General features: G+C 48.6%; 1 protein-coding gene across 1 annotated transcript in view; it reads left to right on the top strand.

Moving 5' to 3' along the window:
- Positions 1-12500, top strand: part of nhp2 (NHP2 ribonucleoprotein homolog (yeast)) — a 32749-nt gene that overhangs the window by 19452 nt on the left and 797 nt on the right. The gene's annotated exons all lie outside the window — the stretch shown is intronic.

A 12500-nucleotide genomic window follows, 5' to 3' on the forward strand; every position in this document is an offset into this window, starting at 1 on the left:
TCCTGGTTCTGTTTACATTCTGCTCCACTGGAGAAGTCCTGGTTCTGGTCCTGGTTCTGTTTACATTCTGTTCCACTGGAGAAGTCCTGGTTCTGGTCCTGGTTCTGTTTACATTCTGTTCCACTGGAGAAGTTCTGGTTCTGGTCCTGGTTCTGTTTACATTCTGTTCCACTGGAGAAGTCCTGGTTCTGGTCCTGGTTCTGTTTACATTCTGTTCCACTGGAGAAGTCCTGGTTCTGGTCCTGGTTCTGTTTACATTCTGTTCCACTGGAGAAGTCCTGGTTCTGGTCCTGGTTCTGTTTACATTCTGTTCCACTGGAGAAGTCCTGGTTCTGGTCCTGGTTCTGTTTACATTCTGTTCCACTGGAGAAGTCCTGGTTCTGGTCCTGGTTCTGTTTACATTCTGTTCCACTGGAGAAGTCCTGGTTCTGGTCCTGGTTCTGTTTACATTCTGTTCCACTGGAGAAGTCCTGGTTCTGGTCCTGGTTCTGTTTACATTCTGTTCCACTGGAGAAGTCCTGGTTCTGGTCCTGGTTCTGTTTACATTCTGTTCCACTGGAGAAGTCCTGGTTCTGGTCCTGGTTCTGTTTACATTCTGTTCCACTGGAGAAGTCCTGGTTCTGGTCCTGGTTCTGTTTACATTCTGTTCCACTGGAGAAGTCCTGGTTCTGGTCCTGGTTCTGTTTACATTCTGTTCCACTGGAGAAGTTCTGGTTCTGGTCCTGGTTCTGTTTACATTCTGTCCACTGGAGAAGTCCTGGTTCTGGTCCTGGTTCTGTTTACATTCTGTTCCACTGGAGAAGTCCTGGTTCTGGTCCTGGTTCTGTTTACATTCTGTTCCACTGGAGAAGTCCTGGTTCTGGTCCTGGTTCTGTTTACATTCTGTTCCACTGGAGAAGTCCTGGTTCTGGTCCTGGTTCTGTTTACATTCTGTTCCACTGGAGAAGTCCTGGTTCTGGTCCTGGTTCTGTTTACATTCTGTTCCACTGGAGAAGTCCTGGTTCTGGTCCTGGTTCTGTTTACATTCTGTTCCACTGGAGAAGTCCTGGTTCTGGTCCTGGTTCTGTTTACATTCTGTTCCACTGGAGAAGTCCTGGTTCTGGTCCTGGTTCTGTTTACATTCTGTTCCACTGGAGAAGTCCTGGTTCTGGTCCTGGTTCTGTTTACATTCTGTTCCACTGGAGAAGTCCTGGTTCTGGTCCTGGTTCTGTTTACATTCTGTTCCACTGGAGAAGTCCTGGTTCTGGTCCTGGTTCTGTTTACATTCTGTTCCACTGGAGAAGTCCTGGTTCTGGTCCTGGTTCTGTTTACATTCTGTTCCACTGGAGAAGTCCTGGTTCTGGTCCTGGTTCTGTTTACATTCTGTTCCACTGGAGAAGTCCTGGTTCTGGTCCTGGTTCTGTTTACATTCTGTTCCACTGGAGAAGTCCTGGTTCTGGTCCTGGTTTCGTTTACATTCTGCTCCACTGGAGAAGTCCTGGTTCTGGTCCTGGTTCTGTTTACATTCTGTTCCACTGGAGAAGTCCTGGTTCTGGTCCTGGTTCTGTTTACATTCTGCTCCACTGGAGAAGTCCTGGTTCTGGTCCTGGTTCTGTTTACATTCTGCTCCACTGGAGAAGTCTGGTTCTGGTCCTGGTTCTGTTTACATTCTGTTCCACTGGAGAAGTCCTGGTTCTGGTCCTGGTTCTGTTTACATTCTGTTCCACTGGAGAAGTCCTGGTTCTGGTCCTGGTTCTGTTTACATTCTGTTCCACTGGAGAAGTCCTGGTTCTGGTCCTGGTTCTGTTTACATTCTGTTCCACTGGAGAAGTTCTGGTTCTGGTCCTGGTTCTGTTTACATTCTGTTCCACTGGAGAAGTCCTGGTTCTGGTCCTGGTTCTGTTTACATTCTGTTCCACTGGAGAAGTCCTGGTTCTGGTCCTGGTTCTGTTTACATTCTGTTCCACTGGAGAAGTCCTGGTTCTGGTCCTGGTTCTGTTTACATTCTGTTCCACTGGAGAAGTCCTGGTTCTGGTCCTGGTTCTGTTTACATTCTGTTCCACTGGAGAAGTCCTGGTTCTGGTCCTGGTTCCTGTTTACATTCTGTTCCACTGGAGAAGTCCTGGTTCTGGTCCTGGTTCTGTTTACATTCTGTTCCACTGGAGAAGTCCTGGTTCTGGTCCTGGTTCTGTTTACATTCTGTTCCACTGGAGAAGTCCTGGTTCTGGTCCTGGTTCCGTTTACATTCTGTTCCACTGGAGAAGTCTGGTTCTGGTCCTGGTTCTGTTCCACTGGAGAAGTCCTGGTTCTGGTCCTGGTTCTGTTCCACTGGAGAAGTCCTGGTTCTGGTCCTGGTTCTGTTTACATTCTGTTCCACTGGAGAAGTCCTGGTTCTGGTCCTGGTTCTGTTTACATTCTGTTCCACTGGAGAAGTCCTGGTTCTGGTCCTGGTTCTGTTTACATTCTGTTCCACTGGAGAAGTCCTGGTTCTGGTCCTGGTTCTGTTTACATTCTGTTCCACTGGAGAAGTTCTGGTTCTGGTCCTGGTTCTGTTTACATTCTGTTCCACTGGAGAAGTCCTGGTTCTGGTCCTGGTTCTGTTTACATTCTGTTCCACTGGAGAAGTCCTGGTTCTGGTCCTGGTTCTGTTTACATTCTGTTCCACTGGAGAAGTCCTGGTTCTGGTCCTGGTTCTGTTTACATTCTGTTCCACTGGAGAAGTTCTGGTTCTGGTCCTGGTTCTGTTTACATTCTGTTCCACTGGAGAAGTTCTGGTTCTGGTCCTGGTTCTGTTTACATTCTGTTCCACTGGAGAAGTCCTGGTTCTGGTCCTGGTTCTGTTTACATTCTGTTCCACTGGAGAAGTCCTGGTTCTGGTCCTGGTTCTGTTTACATTCTGTTCCACTGGAGAAGTCCTGGTTCTGGTCCTGGTTCTGTTTACATTCTGTTCCACTGGAGAAGTCCTGGTTCTGGTCCTGGTTCTGTTTACATTCTGTTCCACTGGAGAAGTCCTGGTTCTGGTCCTGGTTCTGTTTACATTCTGTTCCACTGGAGAAGTCCTGGTTCTGGTCCTGGTTCTGTTTACATTCTGTTCCACTGGAGAAGTCCTGGTTCTGGTCCTGGTTCTGTTTACATTCTGTTCCACTGGAGAAGTCCTGGTTCTGGTCCTGGTTCTGTTTACATTCTGTTCCACTGGAGAAGTCCTGGTTCTGGTCCTGGTTCTGTTTACATTCTGCTCCACTGGAGAAGTCCTGGTTCTGGTCCTGGTTCTGTTTACATTCTGTTCCACTGGAGAAGTCCTGGTTCTGGTCCTGGTTCTGTTTACATTCTGTTCCACTGGAGAAGTCCTGGTTCTGGTCCTGGTTCTGTTTACATTCTGTTCCACTGGAGAAGTCCTGGTTCTGGTCCTGGTTCTGTTTACATTCTGTTCCACTGGAGAAGTCCTGGTTCTGGTCCTGGTTCTGTTTACATTCTGTTCCACTGGAGAAGTCCTGGTTCTTGTCCTGGTTCTGTTTACATTCTGTTCCACTGGAGAAGTTCTGGTTCTGGTCCTGGTTCTGGTCCTGGTTCCGTTTACATTCTGTTCCACTGGAGAAGTCCTGGTTCTGGTCCTGGTTCTGTTCCACTGGAGAAGTCCTGGTTCTGGTCCTGGTTCTGTTCCACTGGAGAAGTCCTGGTTCTGGTCCTGGTTCTGTTTACATTCTGTTCCACTGGAGAAGTCCTGGTTCTGGTCCTGGTTCTGGTCCTGGTTCTGGTCCTGGTTCTGTTTACATTCTGTTCCACTGGAGAAGTCCTGGTTCTGGTCCTGGTTCTGTTTACATTCTGCTCCACTGGAGAAGTCCTGGTTCTGGTCCTGGTTCTGTTTACATTCTGTTCCACTGGAGAAGTCCTGGTTCTGGTCCTGGTTCTGTTTACATTCTGTTCCACTGGAGAAGTCCTGGTTCTGGTCCTGGTTCTGTTTACATTCTGCTCCACTGGAGAAGTCCTGGTTCTGGTCCTGGTTCTGTTTACATTCTGTTCCACTGGAGAAGTCCTGGTTCTGGTCCTGGTTCTGTTTACATTCTGTTCCACTGGAGAAGTTCTGGTTCTGGTCCTGGTTCTGTTTACATTCTGTTCCACTGGAGAAGTTCTGGTTCTGGTCCTGGTTCTGTTTACATTCTGTTCCACTGGAGAAGTCCTGGTTCTGGTCCTGGTTCTGTTTACATTCTGTTCCACTGGAGAAGTCCTGGTTCTGGTCCTGGTTCTGTTTACATTCTGCTTCCACTGGAGAAGTCCTGGTTCTGGTCCTGGTTCTGTTTACATTCTGTTCCACTGGAGAAGTCCTGGTTCTGGTCCTGGTTCTGTTTACATTCTGTTCCACTGGAGAAGTTCTGGTTCTGGTCCTGGTTCTGTTTACATTCTGTTCCACTGGAGAAGTCCTGGTTCTGGTCCTGGTTCTGTTTACATTCTGTTCCACTGGAGAAGTCCTGGTTCTGGTCCTGGTTCTGTTTACATTCTGTTCCACTGGAGAAGTCCTGGTTCTGGTCCTGGTTCTGTTTACATTCTGTTCCACTGGAGAAGTCCTGGTTCTGGTCCTGGTTCTGTTTACATTCTGTTCCACTGGAGAAGTCCTGGTTCTGGTCCTGGTTCTGTTTACATTCTGTTCCACTGGAGAAGTCCTGGTTCTGGTCCTGGTTCTGTTTACATTCTGTTCCACTGGAGAAGTCCTGGTTCTGGTCCTGGTTCTGTTTACATTCTGTTCCACTGGAGAAGTCCTGGTTCTGGTCCTGGTTCTGTTTACATTCTGTTCCACTGGAGAAGTCCTGGTTCTGGTCCTGGTTCTGTTTACATTCTGTTCCACTGGAGAAGTCCTGGTTCTGGTCCTGGTTCTGTTTACATTCTGTTCCACTGGAGAAGTCCTGGTTCTGGTCCTGGTTCTGTTTACATTCTGTTCCACTGGAGAAGTCCTGGTTCTGGTCCTGGTTCTGTTTACATTCTGCTCCACTGGAGAAGTCCTGGTTCTGGTCCTGGTTCTGTTTACATTCTGTTCCACTGGAGAAGTTCTGGTTCTGGTCCTGGTTCTGTTTACATTCTGTTCCACTGGAGAAGTTCTGGTTCTGGTCCTGGTTCTGTTTACATTCTGTTCCACTGGAGAAGTCCTGGTTCTGGTCCTGGTTCTGTTTACATTCTGTTCCACTGGAGAAGTCCTGGTTCTGGTCCTGGTTCTGTTTACATTCTGTTCCACTGGAGAAGTCCTGGTTCTGGTCCTGGTTCTGTTTACATTCTGCTCCACTGGAGAAGTCCTGGTTCTGGTCCTGGTTCTGTTTACATTCTGCTCCACTGGAGAAGTCCTGGTTCTGGTCCTGGTTCTGTTTACATTCTGCTCCACTGGAGAAGTCCTGGTTCTGGTCCTGGTTCTGTTTACATTCTGTTCCACTGGAGAAGTCCTGGTTCTGGTCCTGGTTCTGTTTACATTCTGTTCCACTGGAGAAGTCCTGGTTCTGGTCCTGGTTCTGTTTACATTCTGTTCCACTGGAGAAGTCCTGGTTCTGGTCCTGGTTCTGTTTACATTCTGTTCCACTGGAGAAGTCCTGGTTCTGGTCCTGGTTCTGTTTACATTCTGTTCCACTGGAGAAGTCCTGGTTCTGGTCCTGGTTCTGTTTACATTCTGTTCCACTGGAGAAGTCCTGGTTCTGGTCCTGGTTCTGTTTACATTCTGTTCCACTGGAGAAGTCCTGGTTCTGGTCCTGGTTCTGTTTACATTCTGCTCCACTGGAGAAGTCCTGGTTCTGGTCCTGGTTCTGTTTACATTCTGTTCCACTGGAGAAGTCCTGGTTCTGGTCCTGGTTCTGGTCCTGGTTCTGTTTACATTCTGTTCCACTGGAGAAGTCCTGGTTCTGGTCCTGGTTCTGGTCCTGGTTCTGGTCCTGGTTCTGTTTACATTCTGTTCCACTGGAGAAGTCCTGGTTCTGGTCCTGGTTCTGTTTACATTCTGTTCCACTGGAGAAGTTCTGGTTCTGGTCCTGGTTCTGTTTACATTCTGTTCCACTGGAGAAGTCCTGGTTCTGGTCCTGGTTCTGTTTACATTCTGTTCCACTGGAGAAGTCCTGGTTCTGGTCCTGGTTCTGTTTACATTCTGTTCCACTGGAGAAGTCCTGGTTCTGGTCCTGGTTCTGTTTACATTCTGCTCCACTGGAGAAGTCCTGGTTCTGGTCCTGGTTCTGTTTACATTCTGCTCCACTGGAGAAGTCCTGGTTCTGGTCCTGGTTCTGTTTACATTCTGTTCCACTGGAGAAGTCCTGGTTCTGGTCCTGGTTCTGTTTACATTCTGTTCCACTGGAGAAGTCCTGGTTCTGGTCCTGGTTCTGTTTACATTCTGTTCCACTGGAGAAGTCCTGGTTCTGGTCCTGGTTCTGTTTACATTCTGTTCCACTGGAGAAGTCCTGGTTCTGGTCCTGGTTCTGTTTACATTCTGTTCCACTGGAGAAGTCCTGGTTCTGGTCCTGGTTCTGGTCCTGGTTCTGTTTACATTCTGTTCCACTGGAGAAGTCCTGGTTCTGGTCCTGGTTCTGTTTACATTCTGTTCCACTGGAGAAGTCCTGGTTCTGGTCCTGGTTCTGTTTACATTCTGTTCCACTGGAGAAGTCCTGGTTCTGGTCCTGGTTCTGTTTACATTCTGTTCCACTGGAGAAGTCCTGGTTCTGGTCCTGGTTCTGTTTACATTCTGTTCCACTGGAGAAGTCCTGGTTCTGGTCCTGGTTCTGTTTACATTCTGTTCCACTGGAGAAGTCCTGGTTCTGGTCCTGGTTCTGTTTACATTCTGTTCCACTGGAGAAGTCCTGGTTCTGGTCCTGGTTCTGTTTACATTCTGTTCCACTGGAGAAGTTCTGGTTCTGGTCCTGGTTCTGTTTACATTCTGTTCCACTGGAGAAGTCCTGGTTCTGGTCCTGGTTCTGGTCCTGGTTCTGTTTACATTCTGTTCCACTGGAGAAGTCCTGGTTCTGGTCCTGGTTCTGGTCCTGGTTCTGTTTACATTCTGTTCCACTGGAGAAGTCCTGGTTCTGGTCCTGGTTCTGGTCCTGGTTCTGTTTACATTCTGTTCCACTGGAGAAGTCCTGGTTCTGGTCCTGGTTCTGTTTACATTCTGTTCCACTGGAGAAGTCCTGGTTCTGGTCCTGGTTCTGTTTACATTCTGTTCCACTGGAGAAGTCCTGGTTCTGGTCCTGGTTCTGTTTACATTCTGTTCCACTGGAGAAGTCCTGGTTCTGGTCCTGGTTCTGTTTACATTCTGTTCCACTGGAGAAGTTCTGGTTCTGGTCCTGGTTCTGTTTACATTCTGTTCCACTGGAGAAGTCCTGGTTCTGGTCCTGGTTCTGTTTACATTCTGTTCCACTGGAGAAGTCCTGGTTCTGGTCCTGGTTCTGTTTACATTCTGTTCCACTGGAGAAGTCCTGGTTCTGGTCCTGGTTCTGGTCCTGGTTCTGTTTACATTCTGTTCCACTGGAGAAGTCCTGGTTCTGGTCCTGGTTCTGTTTACATTCTGTTCCACTGGAGAAGTCCTGGTTCTGGTCCTGGTTCTGGTCCTGGTTCTGGTCCTGGTTCTGTTTACATTCTGTTCCACTGGAGAAGTCCTGGTTCTGGTCCTGGTTCTGTTTACATTCTGCTCCACTGGAGAAGTCCTGGTTCTGGTCCTGGTTCTGTTTACATTCTGTTCCACTGGAGAAGTCCTGGTTCTGGTCCTGGTTCCGTTTACATTCTGTTCCACTGGAGAAGTCCTGGTTCTGGTCCTGGTTCTGTTTACATTCTGTTCCACTGGAGAAGTTCTGGTTCTGGTCCTGGTTCTGTTTACATTCTGTTCCACTGGAGAAGTCCTGGTTCTGGTCCTGGTTCTGTTTACATTCTGTTCCACTGGAGAAGTCCTGGTTCTGGTCCTGGTTCTGTTTACATTCTGTTCCACTGGAGAAGTTCTGGTTCTGGTCCTGGTTCTGTTTACATTCTGTTCCACTGGAGAAGTCCTGGTTCTGGTCCTGGTTCTGTTTACATTCTGCTCCACTGGAGAAGTCCTGGTTCTGGTCCTGGTTCTGTTTACATTCTGTTCCACTGGAGAAGTCCTGGTTCTGGTCCTGGTTCTGTTTACATTCTGTTCCACTGGAGAAGTCCTGGTTCTGGTCCTGGTTCTGTTTACATTCTGTTCCACTGGAGAAGTCCTGGTTCTGGTCCTGGTTCTGTTTACATTCTGTTCCACTGGAGAAGTCCTGGTTCTGGTCCTGGTTCTGGTCCTGGTTCTGGTCCTGGTTCTGTTTACATTCTGTTCCACTGGAGAAGTTCTGGTTCTGGTCCTGGTTCTGTTTACATTCTGTTCCACTGGAGAAGTCCTGGTTCTGGTCCTGGTTCTGTTTACATTCTGTTCCACTGGAGAAGTCCTGGTTCTGGTCCTGGTTCTGTTTACATTCTGCTCCACTGGAGAAGTCCTGGTTCTGGTCCTGGTTCTGTTTACATTCTGTTCCACTGGAGAAGTTCTGGTTCTGGTCCTGGTTCTGTTTACATTCTGTTCCACTGGAGAAGTCCTGGTTCTGGTCCTGGTTCTGTTTACATTCTGTTCCACTGGAGAAGTCCTGGTTCTGGTCCTGGTTCTGTTTACATTCTGTTCCACTGGAGAAGTCCTGGTTCTGGTCCTGGTTCTGTTTACATTCTGTTCCACTGGAGAAGTCCTGGTTCTGGTCCTGGTTCTGTTTACATTCTGTTCCACTGGAGAAGTCCTGGTTCTGGTCCTGGTTCTGTTTACATTCTGTTCCACTGGAGAAGTCCTGGTTCTGGTCCTGGTTCTGTTTACATTCTGCTCCACTGGAGAAGTCCTGGTTCTGGTCCTGGTTCTGTTTACATTCTGCTCCACTGGAGAAGTCCTGGTTCTGGTCCTGGTTCTGGTTACATTCTGTTCCACTGGAGAAGTCCTGGTTCTGGTCCTGGTTCTGTTTACATTCTGTTCCACTGGAGAAGTCCTGGTTCTGGTCCTGGTTCTGTTTACATTCTGTTCCACTGGAGAAGTCCTGGTTCTGGTCCTGGTTCTGTTTACATTCTGTTCCACTGGAGAAGTTCTGGTTCTGGTCCTGGTTCTGTTTACATTCTGTTCCACTGGAGAAGTCCCGGTTCTGGTCCTGGTTCTGTTTACATTCTGTTCCACTGGAGAAGTCCTGGTTCTGGTCCTGGTTCTGTTTACATTCTGTTCCACTGGAGAAGTCCTGGTTCTGGTCCTGGTTCTGTTTACATTCTGTTCCACTGGAGAAGTCCTGGTTCTGGTCCTGGTTCTGTTTACATTCTGTTCCACTGGAGAAGTCCTGGTTCTGGTCCTGGTTCTGTTTACATTCTGTTCCACTGGAGAAGTCCTGGTTCTGGTCCTGGTTCTGTTTACATTCTGTTCCACTGGAGAAGTTCTGGTTCTGGTCCTGGTTCTGTTTACATTCTGTTCCACTGGAGAAGTCCTGGTTCTGGTCCTGGTTCTGTTTACATTCTGTTCCACTGGAGAAGTCCTGGTTCTGGTCCTGGTTCTGTTTACATTCTGTTCCACTGGAGAAGTCCTGGTTCTGGTCCTGGTTCTGTTTACATTCTGTTCCACTGGAGAAGTCCTGGTTCTGGTCCTGGTTCTGTTTACATTCTGTTCCACTGGAGAAGTCCTGGTTCTGGTCCTGGTTCTGTTTACATTCTGTTCCACTGGAGAAGTCCTGGTTCTGGTCCTGGTTCTGTTTACATTCTGTTCCACTGGAGAAGTCCTGGTTCTGGTCCTGGTTCTGTTTACATTCTGTTCCACTGGAGAAGTCCTGGTTCTGGTCCTGGTTCTGGTCCTGGTTCTGGTCCTGGTTCTGTTTACATTCTGTTCCACTGGAGAAGTCCTGGTTCTGGTCCTGGTTCTGTTTACATTCTGTTCCACTGGAGAAGTCCTGGTTCTGGTCCTGGTTCTGTTTACATTCTGTTCCACTGGAGAAGTCCTGGTTCTGGTCCTGGTTCTGTTTACATTCTGTTCCACTGGAGAAGTCCTGGTTCTGGTCATGGTTCTGTTTACATTCTGTTCCACTGGAGAAGTCCTGGTTCTGGTCCTGGTTCTGTTTACATTCTGTTCCACTGGAGAAGTCCTGGTTCTGGTCCTGGTTCTGTTTACATTCTGTTCCACTGGAGAAGTCCTGGTTCTGGTCCTGGTTCTGTTTACATTCTGTTCCACTGGAGAAGTCCTGGTTCTGGTCCTGGTTCTGGTTACATTCTGTTCCACTGGAGAAGTCCTGGTTCTGGTCCTGGTTCTGTTTACATTCTGTTCCACTGGAGAAGTCCTGGTTCTGGTCCTGGTTCTGTTTACATTCTGTTCCACTGGAGAAGTCCTGGTTCTGGTCCTGGTTCTGTTTACATTCTGTTCCACTGGAGAAGTCCTGGTTCTGGTCCTGGTTCTGTTTACATTCTGTTCCACTGGAGAAGTCCTGGTTCTGGTCCTGGTTCTGGTTACATTCTGTTCCACTGGAGAAGTCCTGGTTCTGGTCCTGGTTCTGTTTACATTCTGTTCCACTGGAGAAGTCCTGGTTCTGGTCCTGGTTCTGTTTACATTCTGTTCCACTGGAGAAGTCCTGGTTCTGGTCCTGGTTCTGTTTACATTCTGTTCCACTGGAGAAGTCCTGGTTCTGGTCCTGGTTCTGTTTACATTCTGTTCCACTGGAGAAGTCCTGGTTCTGGTCCTGGTTCTGGTAAAATCCTGTTTGTGAAGAATCACTCCCTGGAGACAGACGTTCAGTCCGTTGGGTTTTAATGAGTCCAGGTTCTGAAAGAGACGTCTCTCTCTGTTGCCGTTGGTTACGGGTCAGAAATCCTCGCAGCGCCTCGTCTGGAAACACTGAAGATGTTTTTCTCCAGAGCTTCAGAAGTCTAGGAGCCTCATTTATCCACCTGAGCGTAGCATCGATGTCTCCAGGCGGCGTACGGACGGAAAACTGGACATGCGGCACAAAGAAACTTCCTGATGTACAAAGCAGCACGTCCCACGTCTGTTTCCTCCATAAATCAGGATCAACAGGAAGTTTAACACGGTGAGGAAACATCTGGCCACGCCCACATGTTGCCCATAAAAGGTCAGGCCGACGCCCTGATAAATATGAATCCATCTCATTTCCATGACGGTTCTGCAGGAAAAAAGAGGAATTTTGTGGAAAATGAGGAAGAACTTCTAACAGATAAAGCTGTAAAATGTAAAAGTATTTTATCTGGTGGAGACGGGATGGACATCACCACCAGCAGAAAGACAGAGGAGGTCAGCAGGGGACAGATGCTGTCAGCGTCTCATCAGACCACCGGACTTATCCAGAAAGGACAAATAAAGTGGTCAGACAGTAAAATGTAGGGAGAGAGGACATCTTGGTCCACCTTGTCCCACCTTGTCCCCCCAGCAGGCGTGTCCTGGCAGAGGAGGAGGTGCAGGAGACGGAGACATGAAGACAGAAATGAGACTAAACTTGTGAATAAATGAGAATTGTCCACCTCTGATGTGTTGCATCACTTCTCGACGTTTGGCAGCAGTTTGGTTCCAACATGATGGTTGGAGGTTGGGGACAACAGCGCTGGTCGCAGCTGAACGGGACACGTTACCATTTAGTAGCATGTTATGTAGCGTCTCCACTATCTGCAGACATCTGCAGCTGTACAACAGGTTTCCTCCTGGGCATGGAGGCACCTCCACCTGCCTCCATCTGCCCGATGGCCGCTACACCACGTCTGGCTGTGGAGAACATCGTTCTGTTCCTCTGCTCTGGGTTGGGAAAAGGAGCGGACCCGACCTGTCAGTCCCTTCCCTTTGGAAGGTGCCGGACTGGAGTCCAGAGTCTCCATGTTCCATGTCCACCAGCAGGGACAGATAAGCCACATTGGGGAGCATTTTATCTCCAACCATCACTTCATGTTCTGTATCTGCAGGTGGAGGAAACACCTGAGCAGCCTGATGATGGGCTGTTGTCATGGCGACCGCCTCCTTTTACCTGCAGGTCTTCATGTAGAGCTTTATTAGTACGGCAGCTTCTGTACGACTTATTAACTGTGTGATGTGGCTTTTCTAACATGTAGAACTGCTTGGTTTCAGAACATTTTCCTGCTGGACGTTTTACGTGCTGGAGGAACTTTTTCTCTTCTTCTGCAGATGCTGTTAATGTCCAACATTCTGGGGGAAAGTTTACGTTTCATTTGGAACAAATGGCTCAGATTTCTTTGTCAGGACTCAGGGTCAGAGTTGGCGTGGAGGTCGGGACGTTTTACCGCCAAGTCCTGCTTTTAGAAACCCAGAAGTGGACTAGAACTGGTCTACACCGGGTTTGGTGCGACAGCTTCGTAAATGTAAATGAGTGCTCCTCCGGGTCTCCTGGAACCTTCTGCAGATTAGCAGCAGAGATCCTGTGTGATCGGCCCCTTGGCCTGGCTCCTCCCCTTGTATTTGTCCCTCCCCCTGCCCTGGCTCCTCCCCTTGTATTTGTCCCTCCCCCTGCCCTGGCTCCTCCCCTTGTATTTGTCCCTCCCCCTGC

This window comes from Telmatherina bonti, assembly GCF_933228915.1.
Source record: "Telmatherina bonti genome assembly, chromosome: 10".
NCBI classification, from domain to species: Eukaryota; Metazoa; Chordata; class Actinopteri; order Atheriniformes; family Telmatherinidae; genus Telmatherina; species Telmatherina bonti.